Source organism: Artemia franciscana, chromosome 6, assembly GCF_032884065.1.
Source record: "Artemia franciscana chromosome 6, ASM3288406v1, whole genome shotgun sequence".
NCBI lineage: Eukaryota > Metazoa > Arthropoda > Branchiopoda > Anostraca > Artemiidae > Artemia > Artemia franciscana.
Genome location: NC_088868.1, coordinates 6,556,759 through 6,579,300, shown reverse-complemented (window position 1 = coordinate 6,579,300; position 22,542 = coordinate 6,556,759). Strand labels below are relative to the sequence as shown.

The window sequence follows — 22,542 nt, the reverse complement described above, 5'->3', positions numbered from 1 at the left end:
ACTTCACAAGGAATAGATTCTAATCCAACAAGAACTCAAAGAACCATTAGGTATCAACAGATTGGGGACCAAATTTTTAGACCCTTCCTGTCTGCCCCCTTCTCCTGAGTCAAGATTCGAGTTCTACTTATCCCTACCCGAACGATCCCTCAACGTTTTAGCTCTACCTAACCGTCTAAGACTGTCTACTTATCTCTACTTAAGTCAATTTTCCTCACTACCAAACCGTGAATATACTATAGATCCGAAGGCTTATAGCGCAATCAATTTTTGGATGGATCGAAAAATATATTACTAGGCTTCCCCCACTATCCCCTTCCCCAAGTCAAACTTAAGAAAAACTTGCCCTACTAACACTTTCTGTATGTTTCAGCTTGACATCAAAAGTCACTTCAGAGACATTAAAGATACACCACACCAAATTTATAATCCTATACCAGACAGTCTTTTGATTTACTTGCTCCCTAGAAGTGAATAAATTCTAGTTCCCATAGGCACTAATAAGACAAAAAGTATAAGTGGATCGGAAAATTATAAGTGGATTGCCAAAAAAAGAAGCCCCTCTTCATCCATCCAGATTCATGCTACCTAAAATTTTCAACTCCATTCCCTAGGCCGTTTTTAAGATGTTGCAGATACATTATTTTGATAGCCTGATACACCTAGTATCTTTAGATTAACCACTGTCCCCACATCAAGTTACAATTCTAGGCCCGCATGCCCCCTAAAAAAAGGCCAAAAATTTCAACTTAACTTCCCGGGGTCTTCCCAAGATATCAAAGATATTCTATTTTGACTACCTGGCAGCACGTAATGTCTTTTGGTGTAGCTTCCTGCTTAATCATGACTAGATTCTAGGGCCCATCACAGCTTACATTAAAAAAACACCTGTCTAGACAATAGACAAAACATTCCAGCCCCTTCCTCAACACAAAATTTAAGTCCCCCTGTCCACCCCTTTATCCTTCCCCTTTACTATCTGAAAGTTTCAGCTCTATCCCCCGAGCCATTTCCGAGATACTGCAGGTATGGTGTCTTGATAACCAGGATAAACATAGCGTTTTTTTTTTTGTTTTTTATTATTTAGATGCAACCTCACCCCATGCCATAGTTCAACGTCACTATTCCCCATCACAAGTCATAGTTCGATGTCACTTGACCCCCCCCCCCGACAATTCCTGGTGATTCCAACTTGATATCCCAGGCTGTTCCCAAGATGTTAAAGGTATGCCATTCTGATAATCTGGGCAGCATATAGTCTGTTTTCATTTACCTCGGTTCTTAACTATGCATAGATTGTAAGTAGCATGGGAGCTTATAATGCACAAGCGTTATTGGGAACTAGATGAAAAAAAATGTTTATCGTCTTCGCCCCTCCCCTCCCCGTCCAAAAACAGTGCACAAGCGTTATTGTGAACTAAAAGAAGTGTGAAAATGTTTATCGCCTTCTCCTCTCTCCCCCAAAAAAGTAAATTTGATGTCCCATAGTCCCTTCCTTTCCCCAATAGATCATGAAAGTTTCAACTTCATCCCCCAAGCTATTATTGATAAACTAAAGATATAATATTTCAATGACCTGGATATACATAGTTCCTTTTGTTTTACCTCTCCCCTCCTGTCAAAATTTGAAGTCTACTTGCCCCCCCCCAGACCCTCCTTGAAAGTTCCAGCTTGATCCCCAAAACCCTTCCCGAAATATTGCAGAGAATTTGAAAACTCGGGTGCACATAGCGTCTAATCTCTTACACAGATGCGCGTGTCATTTCCAGTGTATATCCTTGAGAAGCTCCGGGAATATTGGATTAGGGGACCATCTCTAAGAGCTGCTAGATGACCAGACAACCAACAACAAACTTGGCACCCTTTACTACTAATGCCTATGTGTGACCAATTGGCAATTTACATCTAGGGATATGTCCCCTGGGGCTATAAGAATGATATCAACCTCGAGGAAATAGTCATTAAACCTTTCGATGTTTCTGAATAAATTGACGAAATCAAATTTATGACCCAGTATCAGGAAGGCTATAGGAATCCGGTAGCAGGAAAAGGTATAGGAGGGAGGTCCTCCAATCACTTTTGCCCATAAAAAGGGCAAAAGATTTAAGAAATATCCGGTACAATAGTTCTGAACATAAGTTTCCTTTTGGTCAGGGGTCTATAACTGTAAGTTTCAAACCGATTGGGAATAAGCACTTTTTAGGCCCTTTTCTGGACCCCACACCCCAACTAAAGGTTTAATCCTTTTAAACCGAAGAATAATTTTATGATCCTTAAAAGTTTCGAGGGAATCGCACACCCAACGTTAAACAAGATCGGTCACCACCCTTTTCCATTAAAAAAAAAACTGTGCGTAAACAATCGACAATATGCATTACTTACGGTCCTGCCCCAGGGCTTTGAGAGTCATGTCATCTCCAGACGCATAATTATTGGAACTTCGATTATGTTGTACAATTCGGTTATCTCAATTTTTGATCAAATGTACTATGGGAATATAGACGGGTGGTGGCAAAAAAGGCACGGGAGGAGAACTGGTTCTCCTCCAATAACTTTCCACTCTTAAAGGGGCACTAGAACTTTCGGTTTCAGGTCGAATGAGCCAACTACGAAGTTTCTACAACTAATCACTCTATACAAAGAGGCCGCAAAAAAGTATATTGAAGACATATGGGTACGTACTGAGGCAGCACTAGGGCACTGCCTCTGACAGTGACCTATCATTTCTTTTCTTTTATCATTTCTTTTGATAATCATTTCTTTTGAGGTTAACGCACTTTTTTAAGAACAGTAATGATTTCTTTTGAACCATGTTGATTATTCCATATTTTTAAATATGTTTATTAATTGTTTCGATGGAGTTTAGGTTAGTTTTATCGATTTTCATATATCGTTTTTCTCTTGTTCATTCTCTACTTCATGTTATAAAAGGTAAGGTTGCCAAGCAAGACAGTAGTTTATTACGCGTGGTTAACGACAAAACATGTTAAGATCAATTTTATTTTTAAAGTTTAATAGAGCAATAAAAGAGAAAGATCAAGGAATTAATAGTAGAAGAAGGAAAATATTTTGACGTTTAAAAAAAAGAAAAAGAAACAATATAAAGTACTTGTTTTAAAATGCTTTTAGTTAAATAAAAATAATAGAGAAAGACCAAGGAATTAATAGTAGAAGGAGAAAAATATTTTGACATTTGAAAAAAGAAAAGGAAACAACATAAAGTACTTGTTTTAAAACACCTTTAGTTCTAAAAAAAAAAAATTATGCTTTAAAACTTTAGTTGTATCTTATACAGCATACTTCACCCCAAGTATCCAAAGAGAAAGACGATTGATTTACTTTTCAAAACTAATTACAAGTATGATCATCGCCATCGTAATAATATTCTTTTATCGTAATAATATTTTTTTTGCATTTTTAAAATGATTTGATAACCCTTCAATTTGGTAAATCCTTCAATCAACTTCCGCTCTTGTTGCTTCAAAGAAACAATTTATGCTCCATACTGAAGATTCTCGCTCTTAACATTTCATCCCGAGACTACATCTACCCCTACTGCTAAAAACCCTCAGCCCTAGTATTACATTCTATGGTCAAACAGTTCGTGGTAACGAACTGTAGTAAGGAGCGACCCGGCTCAATAGTAACCAAAACTCTAAAAAATGGAATTTTGATACCAATAGCTATATCAAAAGAATCGCATTTTAATGCTGGTTTTAAATATATAAGTTTCATCAAGTTTAGTCTTACCCATCAAAAGTTACGAGCCTGAGAAAATTTGCGTTATTTTAGAAAATAGGGGGAAACGCCCCCTAAAAGTCATAGAATCTTAACGAAAATCACACTATCAGATTCAGCGTATCAGAGAACCCTACTGTAGAAGTTTCGAGCTCCTATCTACAAAAATGTGGTATTTTGCATTTTTTGCCAGAAGGCAGATCACTGATGCGTGTTTATTTGTTTTTTTGTTTTTTTTTGTTTTTTTTCTTTTTCCCAGGGGTGATCGTATCGACCCAGTTGTCCTAGAATGTTGCAAGAGGGCTCATTCTAACAGAAATGAAAAGTTCTAGGGCCCTTTTTAAGTGACCAAAAAAATTGGAGGGCACCTAGGCCCCCTCCCACGCTAATTATTTTCCCAAAGTCAACGGATCAAAAATCTGAGATAGCCATTTTATTCAGCGTAGTCGAAAAACCTTATAACTATGTCTTTGGGGACGACTTACTCCCCCACAGTCCCCGTGGGAGGGGCAACAAGTTACAAACTTTGACCTGTGCTTACATATAGTAATGGTTATTGGGAAGTATAGAGGCGTTTTCAGGAGGATTTTCTTGGTTTGGGGGAGGGGTTGAGAAGAGGGGGATATGCTGAGGGAACTTTCCTTCGAGAATTTGTAATGGGAGAAGAAAATTTCCATGAAGGGAGAGCAGGATTTACTGGCATTATTTAAAAAAAAAAAAACAATTAAAAAATAAAAGGGAAAAAGCTTTTTCAGCTGGAAGTAAGGAACAGCAATAAAACTTAAAACAAACAGAAATTATTACCCATATGGGGGGCTCACCTCCTTCTAATACCTCGCTCTTTACGCTAAAGTATTTTCAGTAATTTCAACTACTTATTCTACGGCTTTTGTGATTCAGGGGGTCATTCTTAATGAATTGGGATAAAATTTAAGCTTTAGTGTAAAGAACGAGGTACTGACGATGGGGTGAATCCCCTCATATATGTAATAAAAACATGAGAATACAAAATTTCTTTATGTAAGCTAATTTATAAGTTACGTAAATCTTTTACCAATAAAAAGATTCGTAAAAAATTAAAAGTTCTAGTTACCTTTTTAATTAACCAAAAAATCGGGGGGCAACTAGGCTTCGTCCCCCGCTCTTTTTTCCTCAAAATCATTCGATCAAAATTATGAGAAAGCCATTGAGCCAAAAAAAAAATATGCAAATTTCGTTTTGATTATTCCTCTGCGGAGAGCCAAAATCAAAACATGCATTGATTCAAAAACGTTCAGAAATTAAATAAAAAAAAAACAAGTTTTTTTAACTGAAAGTAAGGAGCGACAGTAAAACTTAAAACGAACAGAAATTACTTCGTATATAAAAAGAGGCTGCTTCCTCATCAACACCCCGCTCTTTACGCTAAAGTTTTTTACTGTTTTAAAAAGAAGAATTGAGAGAAAGAGTCAAACTTTAGCGTAAAGAGCGAGGCGTTGATGAGGAAGCAGCGTCTTTTTAGATACGAAGTAATTTCTGTTCGTTTTAAGTTTTACTGTCGCTCCTTACTTTCAGTTAAAAAAACTTGTTTTTTTTATTTAATTTTATTCAAAGACAACTGAAAACTGTGGCATCACCCGTAAATAGGAATTTGATTTTAAAAAATAATCATTTAACATATCTCTGAAAAAATTAAAAAACTAAAAGTTTAAGTTTAGGGTCATTGTGCATATTTTATAGCTATTTTAAGACAACTTTTTGTTTAATGACTGCTCCACGCTTTTGTTTTTAGTCTTAACAATGTCAACTTTTCTGGGTTTGAGAAATTAAAGTTTATCTTGTCAATTTGTATTTTATTTGGAAACAAAGAGCTTTTTTACATTTTTAATATGGTTTGGTCAATCCTTCAATTTGGCAAATCCTTATTCTTTGGTAAATCCTTTGATCAACTTCCGCTTTTGTTCCTTCGAAGAAACGATTTATGCTCCATACTAAAGATTCGTGCTCTTAACATTTCATCCCGAGACCACGCTTATCCCTCCTTCTAAAAACCCTCAGCCCTAGTATTCCGTGGTATGGTCTTATTCAAAGATACCCGAAACTGTGGCACCACCTGTAAATAGGTATTTGATTTAACTTGACGATCACCAAAACAGGTGTACTTAATTGTGCTTGTATCAGAACCAGGCAGTTTTCCGCCTTGCCTGACATCTGAATGAATTTTTTTAAGAAACCGAATAAAACCCTAACAAAAAAAAAGATTTCCAAATACAAGCATCAACTAGATATGAGCAAAAATTATCACCAACGGAAGCGCCCTCAATCCCACACCCAAATCGTTACAAGGTTGCTTATCCTTTACTCAAAGCAACAAATTTACAAAATGCTTCATTTTTTGGGGAGGGGTCAATCAGACATTTGGCATAAAAATTGAATATTTGATGCAGGGGCGTAGTTTACTATGGGACAGGGGAGAAACTGCACCCCAGACCCCTGTTCGGTCCCCAGCTTAAATTTAGTTTCTCCAAAAATCTTGTCAAAACTAAGATAAGCCTACATAATTCAAGCATCCACAGAGAAGATCAGTCTTCTTTAGCATATCTTAATCTTTTTGTTACTATATGGCTCGTTTTTCAGATTTTACTTTGATTTTTACTTGATTTGGGAAGTTTGTCCCCTTCCCCCAAGATTTTGACAAAATCAGGCCACTGATTTGATGCATTGATTTATTGCAGTAAGTTTTCAGTTGAGTACAGTCTGCTGGACTGCTGGAATATCATGAGCGAGGGTTCAAAGAGTGGCGACATACCCCCTCCTGCTCAAGGTTTTAAGGCCCTCTTTGGGATTTCTTGTTTTAACTTTATACTTGTGGTCTAAAAATTAATTTCTGTTACTGTTTTATTTTTCACGCAAATATACATTCAATTCATTTTCAAAACATTTCGCAGCGGACATGCCGACTATTCGTCTAGTCGTCAAAACATTTTCCACTTAAAATCAGTACACAATACCTGACTAGTCAAAATATAATATAAATAACGGACTAAAGCTGTAGCTATTCTTGTTTACTAGCAGTAACAGTAAAAAAAAACTTTATAAATAAGGGAACAAAGCTTTTCAAATAACTGTTTCGAGACACATTGATTGGCTGTATACGAGGATCAGCTTCTGTCACTGCTCTTGCGGGTCTTTCTCGATGTGGTTTGAAATCACGATGTGGTTGTCTCCCATAAAGACAACGGTTAACCTCAATTATGAGAGACAACCTTCGATTTTCAGGACTAGATCGTCATATTTTCTTTTCGAAAACAGTGTATAAATTCAACAAATTATTTTATTTACTAATTAATTTAATATAAGAAATGACACCGCTGGAACATATTTCGGAGGGGGGAGGGTTATTTTACATTAAATGTGTATGATGGTTATAATAAAGAAGTCCAAACACAAGACATGGTAAAGGCTCCATGTTTTTTCCCCGGCCCCATCATGTAGAACAGAGCACAGAGGGTCATGCAAAATTAAAAATGGTCGCAACTACTTCCAAGTTTTAAGTTCTAGTATCCCTCGGTTAGCTTTATCGATTTTTATATATCATTTTACTGTAATTCATGCTTTACTTCATGCCATAAAAGCAATGTTACCAAGCAAAAGCGTGGTTTATCATGCATGATTAACGACAAAACATGCCGAAGAATCAATTTTACTTAAAAGTTTAATAATGCAATAAAAGATAAAGGCCAAGGAGTTAAAACATGAAGAAGATAATATTTTGACGTTAGAAAAGAAAAGGAAACAACATGAAGAACTTGTTTTAAATGCATTTAGTTCCAAATAAAATAAAAAATAAAAATAATTATTTAACTGCAGTCTGGACAGATTTTTAAAATTAATAATTAAATTCTGGGTAGTTGTGCCATATTTTATAGCTCATTTAGGACAACTTTTTATTTAATGACTGCTCTAGGTTTTATTTTTTATCTTAACAATGTCAAATTTTCAGAGTTTGAGAAATTAAAATTTATATTGTCAATTTATATTTCATTTGAAAAGAATTTTTTTTTAATATTTACAACATTTAAAACTTAGTCTTTGATAAATCCTAACAACCAACTTCCACTCTTCATGCTTCAAACAAACGATTCATAGCTCGTACTATAGATTCTCGCTCGTAATATTTCATCCCAAGACCACGCCTACCTCTCCTTCAAACAACCATCAGCCTATCATTCCGTGGTATAGTCTTATTCAAATACAACTGAAAACTGTAGTGCCACCAATAAACGGGTATTTGATTTATCTTGACGATTACCAAAACAGATGCACTAACTTGTAACATCACCAGGACCAGGCATTTTTCACCCTTGCCTGGCATCTGAATAAACACTACTACTACTAACAACTCACCGCAGGAACAAAACAGCTGAGGCCAACACAGCTACGCACGCTCCTCCATCCCAATCTATTCAAAGCCTCCCTCTTTACACTTCCCCAGGAAGTTCCTGTTACTCTAAATCTTTCTTTACGATACCCTGCCAACCCAGATGAGGGCGACCTGCTTTCCGTTTAGCGATAGACGGTTGGCCAAAAAGGACAATCTTCGGCAATCTGTCATCCTTCATCCGCAGAACGTGCCCTAGCCATCTTTGTTTCATTAGGGTGAGCTTGGGTAAATCCGACCCCTTATCGAGTTTTTATGGCACTTGGTATTAACCAAGTGACATATAGCAATCGCAAATTCTGTCGCTCTGTCTGTCTGTCGGTCCCGGTTTTGCTACTTTAGGCACTTCCAGGTAAGCTAGGACGATGAAATTTGGCAAGCATATCAGGGACCGAACCAGATTAAATTAGAAAGTCTTTTTCCCGATTTGACCATCTGGGGGGGAGTGGGGGGCCGGTTAATTCGGAAAAAATAGAAAAAATGAAGTATTTTTAACTTAAGAGCGGGTGATGGGATCTTAATGAAATTTGAATTTTCGAATGATATTGTGTCTCAGAGCTCTTATTTTAAATCTAGACCGGATCTGATGACATTGGGGGGAGTTGGAGGGGGGAACCTGAATTCTTGGAAAATACTTAGAGTGGAGGGATCCGGATGAAACCTGACGGGAAAAATAAGCACAAGTCCCAGATACATGATTGACATAATCGGAACGGATCCGCTCTCTTTGGGGTAGTTGGGGGGGGGGGTAATTCCGAAAAATCAGAAAGAATTAGGTATTTTTAACTTACGAACGGGTGATCGGATCTCAATAAAATTTGATATTTAGAAGGATATCGTGTCTTAGAGCTCTTATTTTAAATCCCGACCGGATCTGGTGACATTGGGGGGGGGAGTTGGGAGGGGGAAACCTAAAACTTGGAAAACACTTAGAGTGGAGGGATCGGGATGAAACTTGGTGGGGAAAATAAACACAAGTCCTAGATAGATGATTGACATAAACGGAACAGATCCGCTATCTTTGGGGTAGTTGGGGGGGGGGGGGTTATTTCTGAAAAATTAGAAAAAATGAGGTATTTTTAACTTACGAACGGGAGATCGAATCTCAATGAAATTTGATATTTAGAAAGATATCGTGTCTCAGAGCTCTTATTTTAAATCCCATCCGGATCTGGTGACATTGGGGGGGGGGAGTTGGGAGGGGGAAACCTAAAACTTGGAAAACACTTAGAGTGGAGGGATCGGGATGAAACTTGGTGGGAAAAATAAGCAGAAGTCTTACATACGTGATTTACATAATTGGAACGGATCCGCTCTATTGGGGGGGGAGGGTTAATTCTGAAAAATAAGAAAAAATTACGTATTTTTAACTTACGAAGGAGTGATCGGATCTTCATGAAACTTCATATTTAGAAGAACCTCGTAACTCAGATCTCTTATTTTAAATCTCAACCGGATCAAGCGTAATTGGGGGGGGGGGGCAGTTGGGGGAACCGGAAATCTTTGAAAATACTTAAAGCGGTGAGATCAGGATGAAACTGGATGGGAAGAATAGAAACCTGTCTAAGATACGTGACTGACATAACCGGACCGGATCTGCTCTCTTTAGTGGAATTGGGGGGGGGGTAATTTTGAAAATTGAGGTATTTGTAACTTACGAAAGGGTGACCATATCTTAATGAAATTTTTATATTTAGAAGGATCTTGTGCTTTAAATTTCTAATTTTAAATTTCCGACCAGATCCTGCGACATTGGGGGGAGTTGGAGGGGGAAACCGATATTCTTGGAAAACGTGAGAATTGGGGTATTTTTATCTTACGAATAGATGATCAGATCTTAATGAAATTTTATTTTTAGAGGGAATTCATGTCTCAGAGCTCTTATTTCAAATCCTGACCAGATCTTTTGACATTGGGGGGAGTTGGAGGGGGAAATCTTGGAAAAACACTTGGAGTGGAGGAATCGGGATGAAGCTTGGTGGAGAGAATAAACAAATGTCCTTGACACATGATTGACAGAATCGTACTGGATTCGCTCTCTTTGGGGGAGTTGGAGGGAGGGGTTCAGTGATTTGGCGAGTTTGGTGCTTCTGGACGTGCTAGGACGATGAAAATTGGTAGGCTTGTCAGGTAGCTGCACAATTTGACTTGATAAAGTCGTTTTCCCAGATTCGACCATCTGGGGGGCTAAAGGGAGAGGAAAAATTAGAAAAAATTAGGTATTTATAACTTACGCGTGGGTGATCGGATCTTAATGAATTTTGATATTTAGAAAGGCATCGTGACTCAGAGCTCTTATTTTAAATCCTGACCGGCATTAAGCCTCTTATTTCTTTTTTAAATCAATCTATTGATTCATAGAATTTTGTTAGAGCTCATACCATATGATCTCTTGGCTCTTCTCGCCTCGTCACAATTGCCATATGAGCTCTTAGCTCTTATTTTCAGCTTAATTTGGTCCCAAAATTATTTAGGATTTGCTGGTACAACAAAACTATTTGACTTCATTCTTGGTCAGTTATTCACATCGAGTTATTCACATTATTCACAATCGAGAAAGATCGCAAGTTTTGTTGTTTCCATGAGTTACTGCACCTAAGTTTGGCCCTAGGGCCGTCCTCAAAGGGCTGGAAACGGGGCTTAAATATTCATTTTAGTTTTCCACTGTCTTGGGAAAAGAATTATCTAATGTTCTTCTTGTTTTTGATGTTTTTGATGGAAAGACAGTGTGGTCTTCGTCATTATTTAAATCTGACAGCCCTAGGTAAATCCTATTCTTGCAGATATAAAAATCATGTCACCCAAAGAAATGATAGAGGACAGTTCGTTGTACAGAAATACCATGCAAAACAAAACCTCTCGTTAATAGTTTTCATCCACTAGAGTGGAACACAGGTTTCCTGCTTACCAAGGGGTAATTCCAACAGTGTTGGCCTTACCCTGTACATAGAAGAAGCATCTGAGAATTAAATTTTTATTTTAAGTACGAAAAAGGTAACACCATACTTCAAATAATAGGGGGAAAATCGTAATTTCAATTGGTATCAGAGAATTTTTTTAGTACAAAAAAAAATTGTTGAAAAAAAGTAATCTCAATTAATTATCAGAGGGATTCGAGAAAGAAAACTTCAGATCACTTCCAGGTTTCATGTACAGGCTGATGACGTGCCGAATTTGGAATGATTGTAGTGAAAAGACCAGCTCCTGAAAGCACCAATGATCAGGCAAAGATTTATTCTTAACCTTCAAATTCATTTTTTTGGGGGCCAGTCATATGAATTTATTGGCTAGGCTCAGACAGCGAAGATATTTTATGCAAAAAGGATTTTTGTCAGGAAGATCAAGCACCCTTACAATATACAAGCCTTTTTTATCACGTTTGCTCTCGTATGCTACAACATAGTACTAATTTAGCTGTATTTTTATCTGCTTTTCCTTCACTTCTTCATTCTCACTACCAATGGCGTAACGGATGTCCCTCTGGTCAGTTTTGGAACCCAGTGAGACGTCAGAGTCTTCACTGGAAAGATCATTTTACTTTTCTTTTTCAGTGTTGGCTTGAGCATATTCTCTTTTATTTTCTCTTTTTTGTTCTCGAGCTTTTCTTTTTTTTTCTCTTTCTATATTTGTTCAAGCCCTCTCAAAGCATCTACAGATGAGATTACTTCGACCTCCCAAGCAATTCTCTGCCTACCAGATGTCCCAGGTGCTGAGGCATCAAGAAAAGGGCAGCGGAAAAAGGCATCAAGAAAAGGGCAAAGAGAAATTTTTCAAATGACTTCTCATGTGTACGAACCTTTTTGGACTAACCGACATTGAACTGATAAGTCAATAATTTACTGTGGTTGTCGCTCTTGTTGAATCCGAGTCTCTGATGTCTTGGTCTGAGCATATTGTTTTAACTTGGCTTTATCAAACTTCGCCTTGTCAATCATGTTGCAGATGATACGTGTTCGAATAGCGAAATCGTAATTCATGTCGTTTAAAATGATTTTTAATCAGTGAAGGGGTAAGATAAGTCTCCCAGATCTGACAAAGTTTTCACGAGTCCTTCTTTTGGTAAAACGTAGCCTGGGTGTGCTCGTTGCCAGTTGACAAGATCCTGCCCATAGGATAATTCCAGTCCTTTGAAAATAACCCGGTGAAGGGGCGTCAGAATATGGGATGTATGGGCTGGCAAGTTGAGGATAGTAGCGTTCTTTTCTGAAGTGAACCCCACAAGTACCAAGAATAAATGGGGGCCATGGCCATCAAGAATAAGAAGGGCTTTTTCTTTCACCTGAGGCAGGAAAACATCTTTAAACTAGCTATAGAAGAGGTAGGCTCTCTTCCATCCTTTCTAAGTAGCTGAAAAATATGCATCTGGATGGTCTTTAACAGGTAGCCATGAACTCCAAGTGTTTTTCCCTAAGAAGATTACCAGCAGTGGCAGTTTCTCATCTGATGCACTAATGCATGCGGGAACAGGTGTGTTATCACGCCCATTGCCACCAGTTCACCGATTTACTGGTGATCCTTTTGCACCAGCTATTTTAATGCTATCAGGATCGCGACAAAACGAAGTTTTGTCGCGATCCTTGCCTGCGAAAGTTTTGAATTTTTGTCCGCGACTTCGTTTTGACCAAGTTGTACCAACATTCTGGTTTGTCTCTTCAGATGTCCAGCTCTTCTGCTGCTTTTTGAAGCCCGTCATAAAATTCTAAAATTATAAAAGGGCCTGTTTATTGCACAGCCCTCAGGATTTTCAAGTCGCTCAGGCTCCTTAGGCAAGATATTGTTTCTTTTCTTAAATCCAGACCCCTAGTCTTCACCTGGCCGATTCTTTTTGAAATGAGTACTGATTTTGTTCTCACTGATATATTTTTTCACTTTGTCTAGGAACTGTTGTTTGGTAAGCCCCATGCGCCACTTTTCCATGACCTTCAGCAAATTTGCCACACTCTGCTCAACATAACTGGGCAGTTCCAGATCTTTTCCAAGAGTAACAGCAGGCAAGTCGGGATATCTCTTTGCTTCTTTGTCTGATCAATTAGCATGTTGTAAATTATGTATAATATGTATTGTCAACATTGTAAATAGTTGACAAATGCACTGAAATCAAGGCTAGAATTGCCAAAACCTAGCCATTTGTATACACAGGGTAAGCCCGACCCCTCCTTTTCAGAATTTACCCCATATGGGGTAAGTCTGTCATGTCGGATTTGTCTCAAATTGGGGTTTTCTGGGGTAAGTCCAACACCCATTTTATTTCCTGACTGTTTTGAGAATAAAATACTAATAAATAACAGTAATTACTTAAAATATCCTATTAACTTATCAGCTATTTAGAATTATTTTATCATCTCTCCATTTTCAGCACTATCACTTAAAATTTGCTCCTACCTCATGGCCAACAAAAATGCCCTCATCGAAATTTAGAAATTGCTTTATTACAAAAGGAATTGAAAATGACGGAAATACTGAACACTGTTGTCAAGTACCCAAGCTAAAGGAAGAAGATGAAACACAGAACCAAAAACATCTGTCATCGCTGAGACAAATAAGACGTGGATTTACTCCTGTGTCGGATTTACCTAAGTTCACCCTATAGCCCTAGAAAGCAGGATTGAACCACATTTTTCGTACAGCCTATTGTTCAAAATACGGTCAGTTGGCCAGGTACCCAGAACAATCCATGGCCAATTTCTCTCGAAAACTTCTAGTAAATCTTCACCCACTTTTTGGACCACCAAATAAAGCCAAAATAAAAAAAAAGTTTTTCAAATGCATAAACGTTTAAAAAGTTTTTCAAATTTCAAATGCAAGCATAAACTAAATAAAAAAATGAAAAATATGACAATAAAAGATGAAAAATAAATATGAAAAAGATGTAAAAAAATATGATGAAAAATATGATAATAAAAAAATGAAAAATAAAATAAAACAAGTGCACAGTGCCCAACAGTGACAAATAAAGTTGTCTCATTTCCCTAAAACATCTCCACAACATATCATGAAAGTTTCAACTTAAAACCTTTAGTTGTTCTATAGATATTGCAGATATCCTGTTTTACACAATCAGCAAGCATATACTTTGTTTCGATTGTTTTAGCGTTTCTATCAAAATTTTTGTAGAGTTTCACCTTGATACCCTAAGCCTTTTTAGAGAGCCAAGATAAAGCATGCCATCTTTTCCAATAAAAACCCTTATATATTAACATTGGGTAATTTACATAACTTATAGCTCTTGTCCTGGTGACTGGGGGGGGGTCAACCCTGGAGACATTGTTATTTGACCTTTGAACTATTTTGAACAAAATGACAATATCAAAATAAAATAATCGAATAAACTAAAAAAAAACGAGAAAAATAGTCCTCAATAGGTGCCCTCAATCCCATACTCACACTGTTACAAAGTTCCTTATCCTTTACTGGAAATAACAAATTTACAAAATGTTTTAATTTTTGGGGATTAATCAAACATTTGGTTAATTGATGCATTGATTTACTGCAGTAGTTTTCAGTAAAGCACATTCAACTACTGGAACATTATGAGTGGAGGCTTCCAGGGTGGTGGCATTCCCTCTCCTCTTCAGGGTTTTAAGGTGTATTTCAGGGTATCTTGATCTAACTTTATACTTGTAGTTGAAAAACAAAATAATATAATTTCTACAAGTTTTATGTATTTTTTTTTTGCAAAAATATATTTTTTTTTACTACCATGAAGACAAGAGCTAGCCTCAATTATAAGAGCCAACCTTAGATTTGTAGTCCTAAATTTTCGTTTTTGCTTTATCAAAAACAAGGAATAATGCCAAAAAATTATTTTGTTTACTTAGTGTTTAAATACAATCAAGGACGCCGCCAGTAAATTTTCCGGGCTGGGGGGGGGAGTATTTTCCAACAAATATGTGAGATTATTACAATACGTAAGTCCAAAAACACAATATGGTAAAGGCTCGATATTTTTTCCAGGCCCAACTGTGTAGAACAGACGACCCTAGAAAATTGGGGAAGGATGCATCCACTTGCAGGTTTTGAGAACTAGTGTCCTTTCTAGATGAAAACGATCTGGGTAGGGGCATCCAGTCACACCTTGTGCACCCAGGTTTCCCAGAAGCCTAAATGGCGTCAGGAAATAACTTTAAGAAAGTCATCATAAACAGATTGGTCAAAAGATGCAAAGATGGCAAAAAAAGTTTTGTAACAGGGATGGGTATTTTCCAATGAACATATGTGATTTTTGTAAACTTAAGCAATTTAAATATGTTAAATAGTTTTATCTTTATTAAAAAGAAAATGACAATATGAAGACAAAGGGGAAGGGAGCAAAAACTTGGGGGCCTAGTTCCCAAAATGAAATTCTTGTTATCTTCCCTTTTACTGGGGAGTCATTGCTGCCATTGGCCTCTCTGTGGTGGCAACCATGGATGCTAGTACAGCTGATAACTCGAAACCCATGATATTTCAAGTTATTTTCAATCCCCTTAGAAAAACCTGTGTAAGTCAAACATAAAACCATGCATAACTCGAGACAATTTTATGGTTATATTTTACCTCTGTAAGTCAAACTGACCCAAAAATTACTGCTATAACTCAAAATTCAATAGATAACTTGTCATTTAACTTGCACTTTACCTCCACAAGCCAAATTTTAACTCTGTATCTCAAGGTTTTTCGAATGCACCTCTGTTAGTCAAAACCCAGTACTGCAGACTGCAATGTGTAAACTTTGATACATATTAATTTTCTTTAAATTAGGTATCTATTCACTACCTAGCTAAATTTATTATTGACATTACAAAGTCAAGTCTTGACCTTCAAAAGTAAATTATTGATCTGTCAAGTCTATAATACCCTGATAAAGTTATACTTAACTTTGTAGTGGCGTAGAGAGTAAATTTAGTCATTTTGTTCCTTTGCAGCTCTTCATTTCCATTCTGCTTACCTCTATAACTCCTCCCTTTTATAGGTCAAATTTTATGCAGAATGACCTCTATAACACAAACTATGCAGTTGAACTATACGTAACTCGAAAAAAAAAATCATAGTTCTATGAATTTCAAGTTGAGTGTAATTACAACAGGAAGTGCTGCACAACAAAATTTCAGACTTAAAAAATCTTCCATCTTGAGTTATCAAGCTATGGTCAAAATAAGCTTTACTTAATCATGCATTATACTGTTTCTGCTACTGGTAGTTGACTAATCAATGAGGCCCAGCACCCATGGGGCAACTGTTTTGAGACTAAAATTGCTAACCAATTGTGCATGCAACTGTCTTGCAACCATGGCCTTGGGCCTGCCCACAAGGTAATCCAGATGAGACTGGTTTCTAATCAGTCTAAAACCGGTTCCATATGAGACTCTCATCATGGTCACAGTTATGTTGCAGAGTGTTATGGGAGCTACCGTGTTGATACTGTCCAATAATTGTGGCTCTCTACATGACAGACCAGGAATTAAACATGAAATTTGTAATAAGAACTGTACAACTATAAACTTTCTGTAAAATGAGACATTCTGTAGAATGCAATAAATTATTTATCAGTTTGAGATCGTTCTTTTGCTGCTAAGAACAGACAAGACTTTGCATTCTTCTCCAAGTAGGCATGAATCCAATACTCCCTCCCTACAAAACCTTCAGTACTCATAGTAGTAAAAGTCTTCCTTGTCAGAACTCAACATAGTTAACCACATCCCACTGCTCAATTAGATAAATACTACTGATCCACAGCCACTTGCTAGTTCAACTATGCTGAACAAAATGGCTATCTCGAAATTTTGATCAGACAACTTTGAGGAAAAAAGGGGTTGGGAGAGGGGCCAGCTCCCCTCTGCTATTTTTGGCCACTTAGAAAGGGCACTAAAACTTATAATTTCTGTTCAATGGGCTCTTTCTTAATATTCTAGGACTATTGGTTCAATATGAATGGGAAAACAAAAAACAAAAAAACAAATTAACATGCATCTGTGATCTTTCTTCTGGCAAAATATACAAAATTCTACTTTTTTGCAGATAATAAGGCTCTTGGATATGGTGAAGCTGATGACATGTTTTTCATTAAGGTTCCAGAGCTTTTAGGGGGTGTTTCTTCTGTTTTTAGAAAATCAGGCTTGTAGGTTTTGGTGAGTAACACTAAACTTAGTTAATCTTGTATATATGGATACAGCATCATAAGCCAATTCTTTTGATATATCCATTGATATCAAAATTCTGTTTTTAGACTTTTGGTTACTATTGAACCCATCTCATTCCTTACTTGCAGTTTGTTACCACAAACTGTATGATGAGGCTGGAATTATGTTAATCAGCTCTAGAATAAATCATTTACCTTTTAATTACATTTCAAATGTAATGGATATTCCTGATCATCCAAATCACTGATTAGTTGAAAGGCATAAAACTCATACAAACAGCCAAAAGATTAGGAAAATGATCTCCCTATGTAACCAAAATTAATAAATATAACTTAGGACTTTGGACTCAATTTAACTTTCACAGAAGAAAAAGGAAAGTCCAAGCCACCAAAATCAAAGTTAAAAAATTAAATTAGAAACTGAAACTAAACATAGCAAACCTTACTTAGTTCTTTTGCACAGTCTTAATACCTTGAAAATTGGAACTAAAGCTACTCTCATTAATCAGAAATGATAAAACAAATTCTATAAGACTGCCTTGATAAATGAGCATTGCACCTAAACATCTAGCCATTGAAAAACCTCTGAAGCCTATTGAATTGGGATGCACCAACAGAAAAAAAAATGTGGTGACTCTCCCACAAGTATATCAGCAACCTCTGCCATCAAGAATAGAAACAGCTTACAGGAACAGGTAGAAATAATTTAAAAAAGTATCATACTAAGTAACAGTAATTCAAAGGTACCAGTCTAGAAATCCACTCTAAACTCTAGGAAGCTGGAACTCAGGCTGTTTCAGAACAACATTCTGTCTGTTTTGACTTACTTAGTGTAATAACTAAAGTTAACTGTAGAACAGGAGAAAAGCATTACTACTTTTGAAAATAATCGTGTCTGCTGGATCTTAAGGGTCAACTGGAGGGAAAATATCAGCAACTGAAAAATTTGTACCAGTACAAGCCAACCACACACCTCTCTTTTGAGAGGCCAACCACACATCACCTCTATTTTGATATAACAAAGATGATGATACATTGGAAACATCCTATGCATGTTAGGCCACAGACTTCCAAAAATGCAAGCATGTAACCAGGTGAGAAATATCTCTAGGGTGATATATGAGCAGCACAAGTAAGCAATAGCTGCAGTTAAATCAAATCCTAAAAAAATTTCGAAATTTGCCACAGATAAAAAGCTGGAAGACATTCTGTTACCCAGCTGGCACATAATGGCTGTAATTTACGATCCCTAAGCAATAACAAATTCTCTTAGTGATCAATTTGCCTCAATCTTCACACCTGTTGACAGTGCTCCAATCCCAGATCCCCCCAAATATGACATCATATGTGTACCCATTACTATTAATAGAGTTAACCTTGAAACCCATCTTAAGAATCTGAACCCAAATAAATCAGTTGGACTAGGTGGCATTTACCCTCAACTTCTCAAAAAAGCACATGCTAAACTGACTTTTCCTTTCACCCAGCTTTTCCAGAAATCTCTAGGTTTTAACTGTATAACTATGGAAAGGAAGTTAGCACATATTACCCCAGTGCACAATGGTGGTAACAGAGATGAGGCAGTTAACTAAAGACCAATTATAATATTACCTCTGTTGTGGTAACACAACAATTATAATATTACAATTAATTATAATACAATTATATTAATTATACAATTAATTAATTATAATTAATTTAATTAATTAAATTAATAATTAATTAATTTAATTAATTATTAATAATTAATTAATAATTAATTAAATTAAAATTAATTAATTAATTATACAACAATTAATTAATTATAATATTACCTCTGTTGTGGGAAAAATGCTTGAAAGCAAAGTCACCTCTGTAGGCATTCAACATCTGACTCAAAATAAGCTGTTGATCCTATGCTAGCATGGTTTCCATTCTGCTAGATCAGTTGAGACCAGCCTTACTGATGCATATGAATATGACACCAAACTTATAGACAAGAGTTTCCTAGTTGACATAATTTTGCTGGACTTTGTGAAAACATTTGATAAGGTGTGCCACAGGTGACTGCATATTAATCTTGAACCTGTTGGTATTAATACAGAAACTATTGACTAGGTGATGCTTTTCCTTAGTAATAAAGAACAAGCAGTTAAAGTGTTTGGGAAAAATGGACAATCATTTCTCTCTAATGTTGTAGAAGTGACAAGTGACATCATGCAGCAGGAGCCTTAATTCATGTAAGTCAAATTAGCTATCAAACTATGTATAAAACTAAGTTTCTGACCCATTTATTTTGTTTTCCAATTTAAAGTGCAACAAAATAAAATAAAATATGATTTTCTAAAAATATTTTATGGGTTGTTTCAAAATTATTAAGTTTTCATGGCGGTGCTATATTTCTGTCAGTGTTGCCATGTTGAACCATAAAAGCAAATAATTCAAACTAATTAGTCAAATTTGAGGATGTTTTCATCTGTAAGAGTTTGTGGTATTTCTTCTGCAGGTTATTCTATATATTTTTTTCCTGCAGGTTATTCTATGCAACAGCAAAGGCTGTGCAAATTATTATTTAGTTTTCATGAACAACAGCAAGAGTTATAAAGAGAGAACTATTATTGTGAAAGAAAGACAATCATTTCTCTCTAATGTTTTGGAAGTGACAAGTGAAGTCACAAGGCACAATCCTGGGCCTTGTTCAAGGCACAGTCCTAGGCTCAATTTTATTTAATATTTTCATTAATAATGTAACTTGTACCATCAAAAATAAAATAAGCCTTTAAGCAGACAATTCAAAAGTAATTGATTCAGTAGAAAGATCAGGAAAAATAGAAACCATTCAAGCACTCACTGACTCATTTACTTGCAGGACAGGGACTTGGAAGCTGAAGTTCAATGTCCAGAAATGCAAGGTTATCCAGTTTGGTAATAAAAACTCAAAACACCAGTACTTAACTGAGTCAATGGACAAAACAAGGCAACCTATTGTCAGTAGTCATGCTGAACATTGATCTGGCTCAGTTGATGGCTTAGTTGATGAGCAGCTACATTTAACATGGCCAGACTGGGGCAGCAAAGGCTAGTCAGACTCTGCATATTTTCATATTATGTTTATTATTTACTTATTATGTAATATTATATGAATATTTATTATATTCATATTGTATTTTACTCTTGGTAACTTTCAATAGTCATTTACCCTCAATTGTTTTGAAGCTCTACAAAGGTTTAGTTTGACCTAAGCTAGAGTTTGGCATGTGAATGGCCAATCTAATCAATAAATCTGACCAAGAAACTCTAGAATCAGTCCAGAAGTGTATAACTAAATATATCCAAGGTAAATTTACTTTAACAAATGTCCTTCAACTAGATGTCTCTTCAAGGGCAAGAGGATGTAATCAAAAACATTTAAAGAAGCATAAAAACTCAAGGTTATGTGACAAATTCTGTTCTAATCAGAAGGTGAATCTATGGAACTTGTTAGACCAGGAAACAGTCTTTTCTGCCAGTATTTAGTCATTCAAATTATCAGTTGATAAGAAATGGTGCAAAAAGCCCTTGCAAATAGTTTGGGACCCACCTGATCAATCAGCACACAATCTTCATTGAATGGCAGCTACAGGATCATCTTGGGTAAAATTCTAGTTGATTGACTTTTGGCTATCTTGGAAAGGGGTTAGGTTAGGAAAAAGAAACTTTCAGAGATGGGTACTAAGACTAAAGCATGGGTAAAATTCTAGTTAATTGACTTCTTGCTATCTTGGAAAAGGTTTAGGTTAGGAAAGTGAAATTTTCAGGGATGGGTCTACAGGCTAAAGTATGTCCAGGAAGGTATTTAGAAGTGCCTACCTCCACTCCTTCTCTCTCTAAAGGGCCCTGACCTTTAAAAGTATGTGTGTTATAAAAGTGAAACCTTGCAAAATAGATCTCCTACTTAATTGAAGTATAACAAAATTGTTTTCAGCTTCATAACTTTGCTCAATTCCATTTTATAAGGTTTTAAAGATGTGCAAATACATTTCCTAAATTTTGAAAAAAAACCATTGATATGGCTCAAAATTCTACTCAAATAACAGGAATTGCATTTTCAGAACTAAAGGCAGAGAAAAAGCAACTAGTAGGCTAGGTGAAATTTAAGGTCAAATATTGTTTTGTCAAAATTTCAATAGGTATAGACCTGTCATCTAGGCAAATTTCAGGGCCCTCTAGAGGGAGAAGGAGTGGAGGTGGGTACTTTAAAATACCTTCCTGGGACATACTTTGGCCTGTAGAACCATCCCTAAAAGTTACATTTCCCTAACCCAAACCATTTCCAAGATAGCCAAAAGTCAATCAACTAGAATTTTACTACAAAATGTGATTTAAAGTAGGCTAGGCTAATTTCAAGAGAGTATAAAAAGATGCATCAAGTGGTGTGTTCTACTTCTATCAAATTAGTATAAAAATAGTATACAAGTAGTGTTCTACTTCTAGTGAAGTAGGCCTACTCTATTGTTTATCTAGGCCTGTAGCCTAAAGCCTAGCTAGCATGATAGCTAGGGTCTCAGTTGAGCGTACAACAAAAATAAATAGCTGATTAGGAAGTTCATTTTAGTTGCCTTGCACAGCACAAATTCATTAAATAGTTAAAACAAACTTACCTTAGTTTTTAAATCAAATTTACACTATAAAGGATTTTCTTTACTTTTGTTTTGACAGATCAGCACCGTTGCCATACATTCACGGTTGTCAAGTTTCTTTTTTAACTTGTTAAGCGTTCAGCCACGTTTCTATTCTTTTTCTTTCTTGTGTGATGCAGTTCCAAAATTTGTATACAGGGGGGGTATACGAACTACCAATAAATCCTTTTAACCCTTTGACTTTTCAAAAAGTATCTTCAGATAATCAAAAATTCTTCATCCTCGTCTGTAACCAAGCCCATGGAAATAAAGCAGAGTTCCCGTCAGTTAATAATTATAGTAATTCCAATTAAATTCTAGCAGTTTAAAGCCTATAAAGCTAGCCAATAAGTATACGGTTCATCCCACTTTTCCCATTCTCTTCTGCACATTCCAATTCATTTTATGAATCAACCCCTTTTCTATTTTCTTCATTGTGCTTAGGTGAGCCCTAGCCAATTTGTCTCTTCTTTAAGATATCAGCCGATGCCTTAAATATCTGTCTGTCGATCTTAAAAGGCAGGTTATGATTCAGAATTGCAAAGTAGGTATTTGGTAGATTAGTCGTTTAGCAGGGGCGATCAAGGGTAATAGTCTCCAAAATCAGCGGCTGACAATGTGTTAATAAG

General features: G+C 36.3%; 1 protein-coding gene across 10 annotated transcripts in view; it reads right to left on the bottom strand.

Annotated features, from left to right (window-relative positions):
* The window catches only part of LOC136027968 (protein NDRG3-like), a 221,938-nt gene extending 199,927 nt beyond the window's left edge, over nt 1–22,011 (bottom strand). For 8 of the 10 annotated variants that reach the window (XR_010617712.1, XM_065705449.1, XM_065705450.1 and 5 more), the window contains exon 1: nt 21,896–22,011. The gene's annotated coding sequence lies outside the window, so the exon portion shown is untranslated. The remainder of the gene's footprint in view (nt 1–21,895) is intronic. The other 2 variants (XM_065705455.1, XM_065705459.1) reach the window with 2 other exon arrangements.
* Nucleotides 22,012–22,542: the final 531 nt, after the last annotated feature.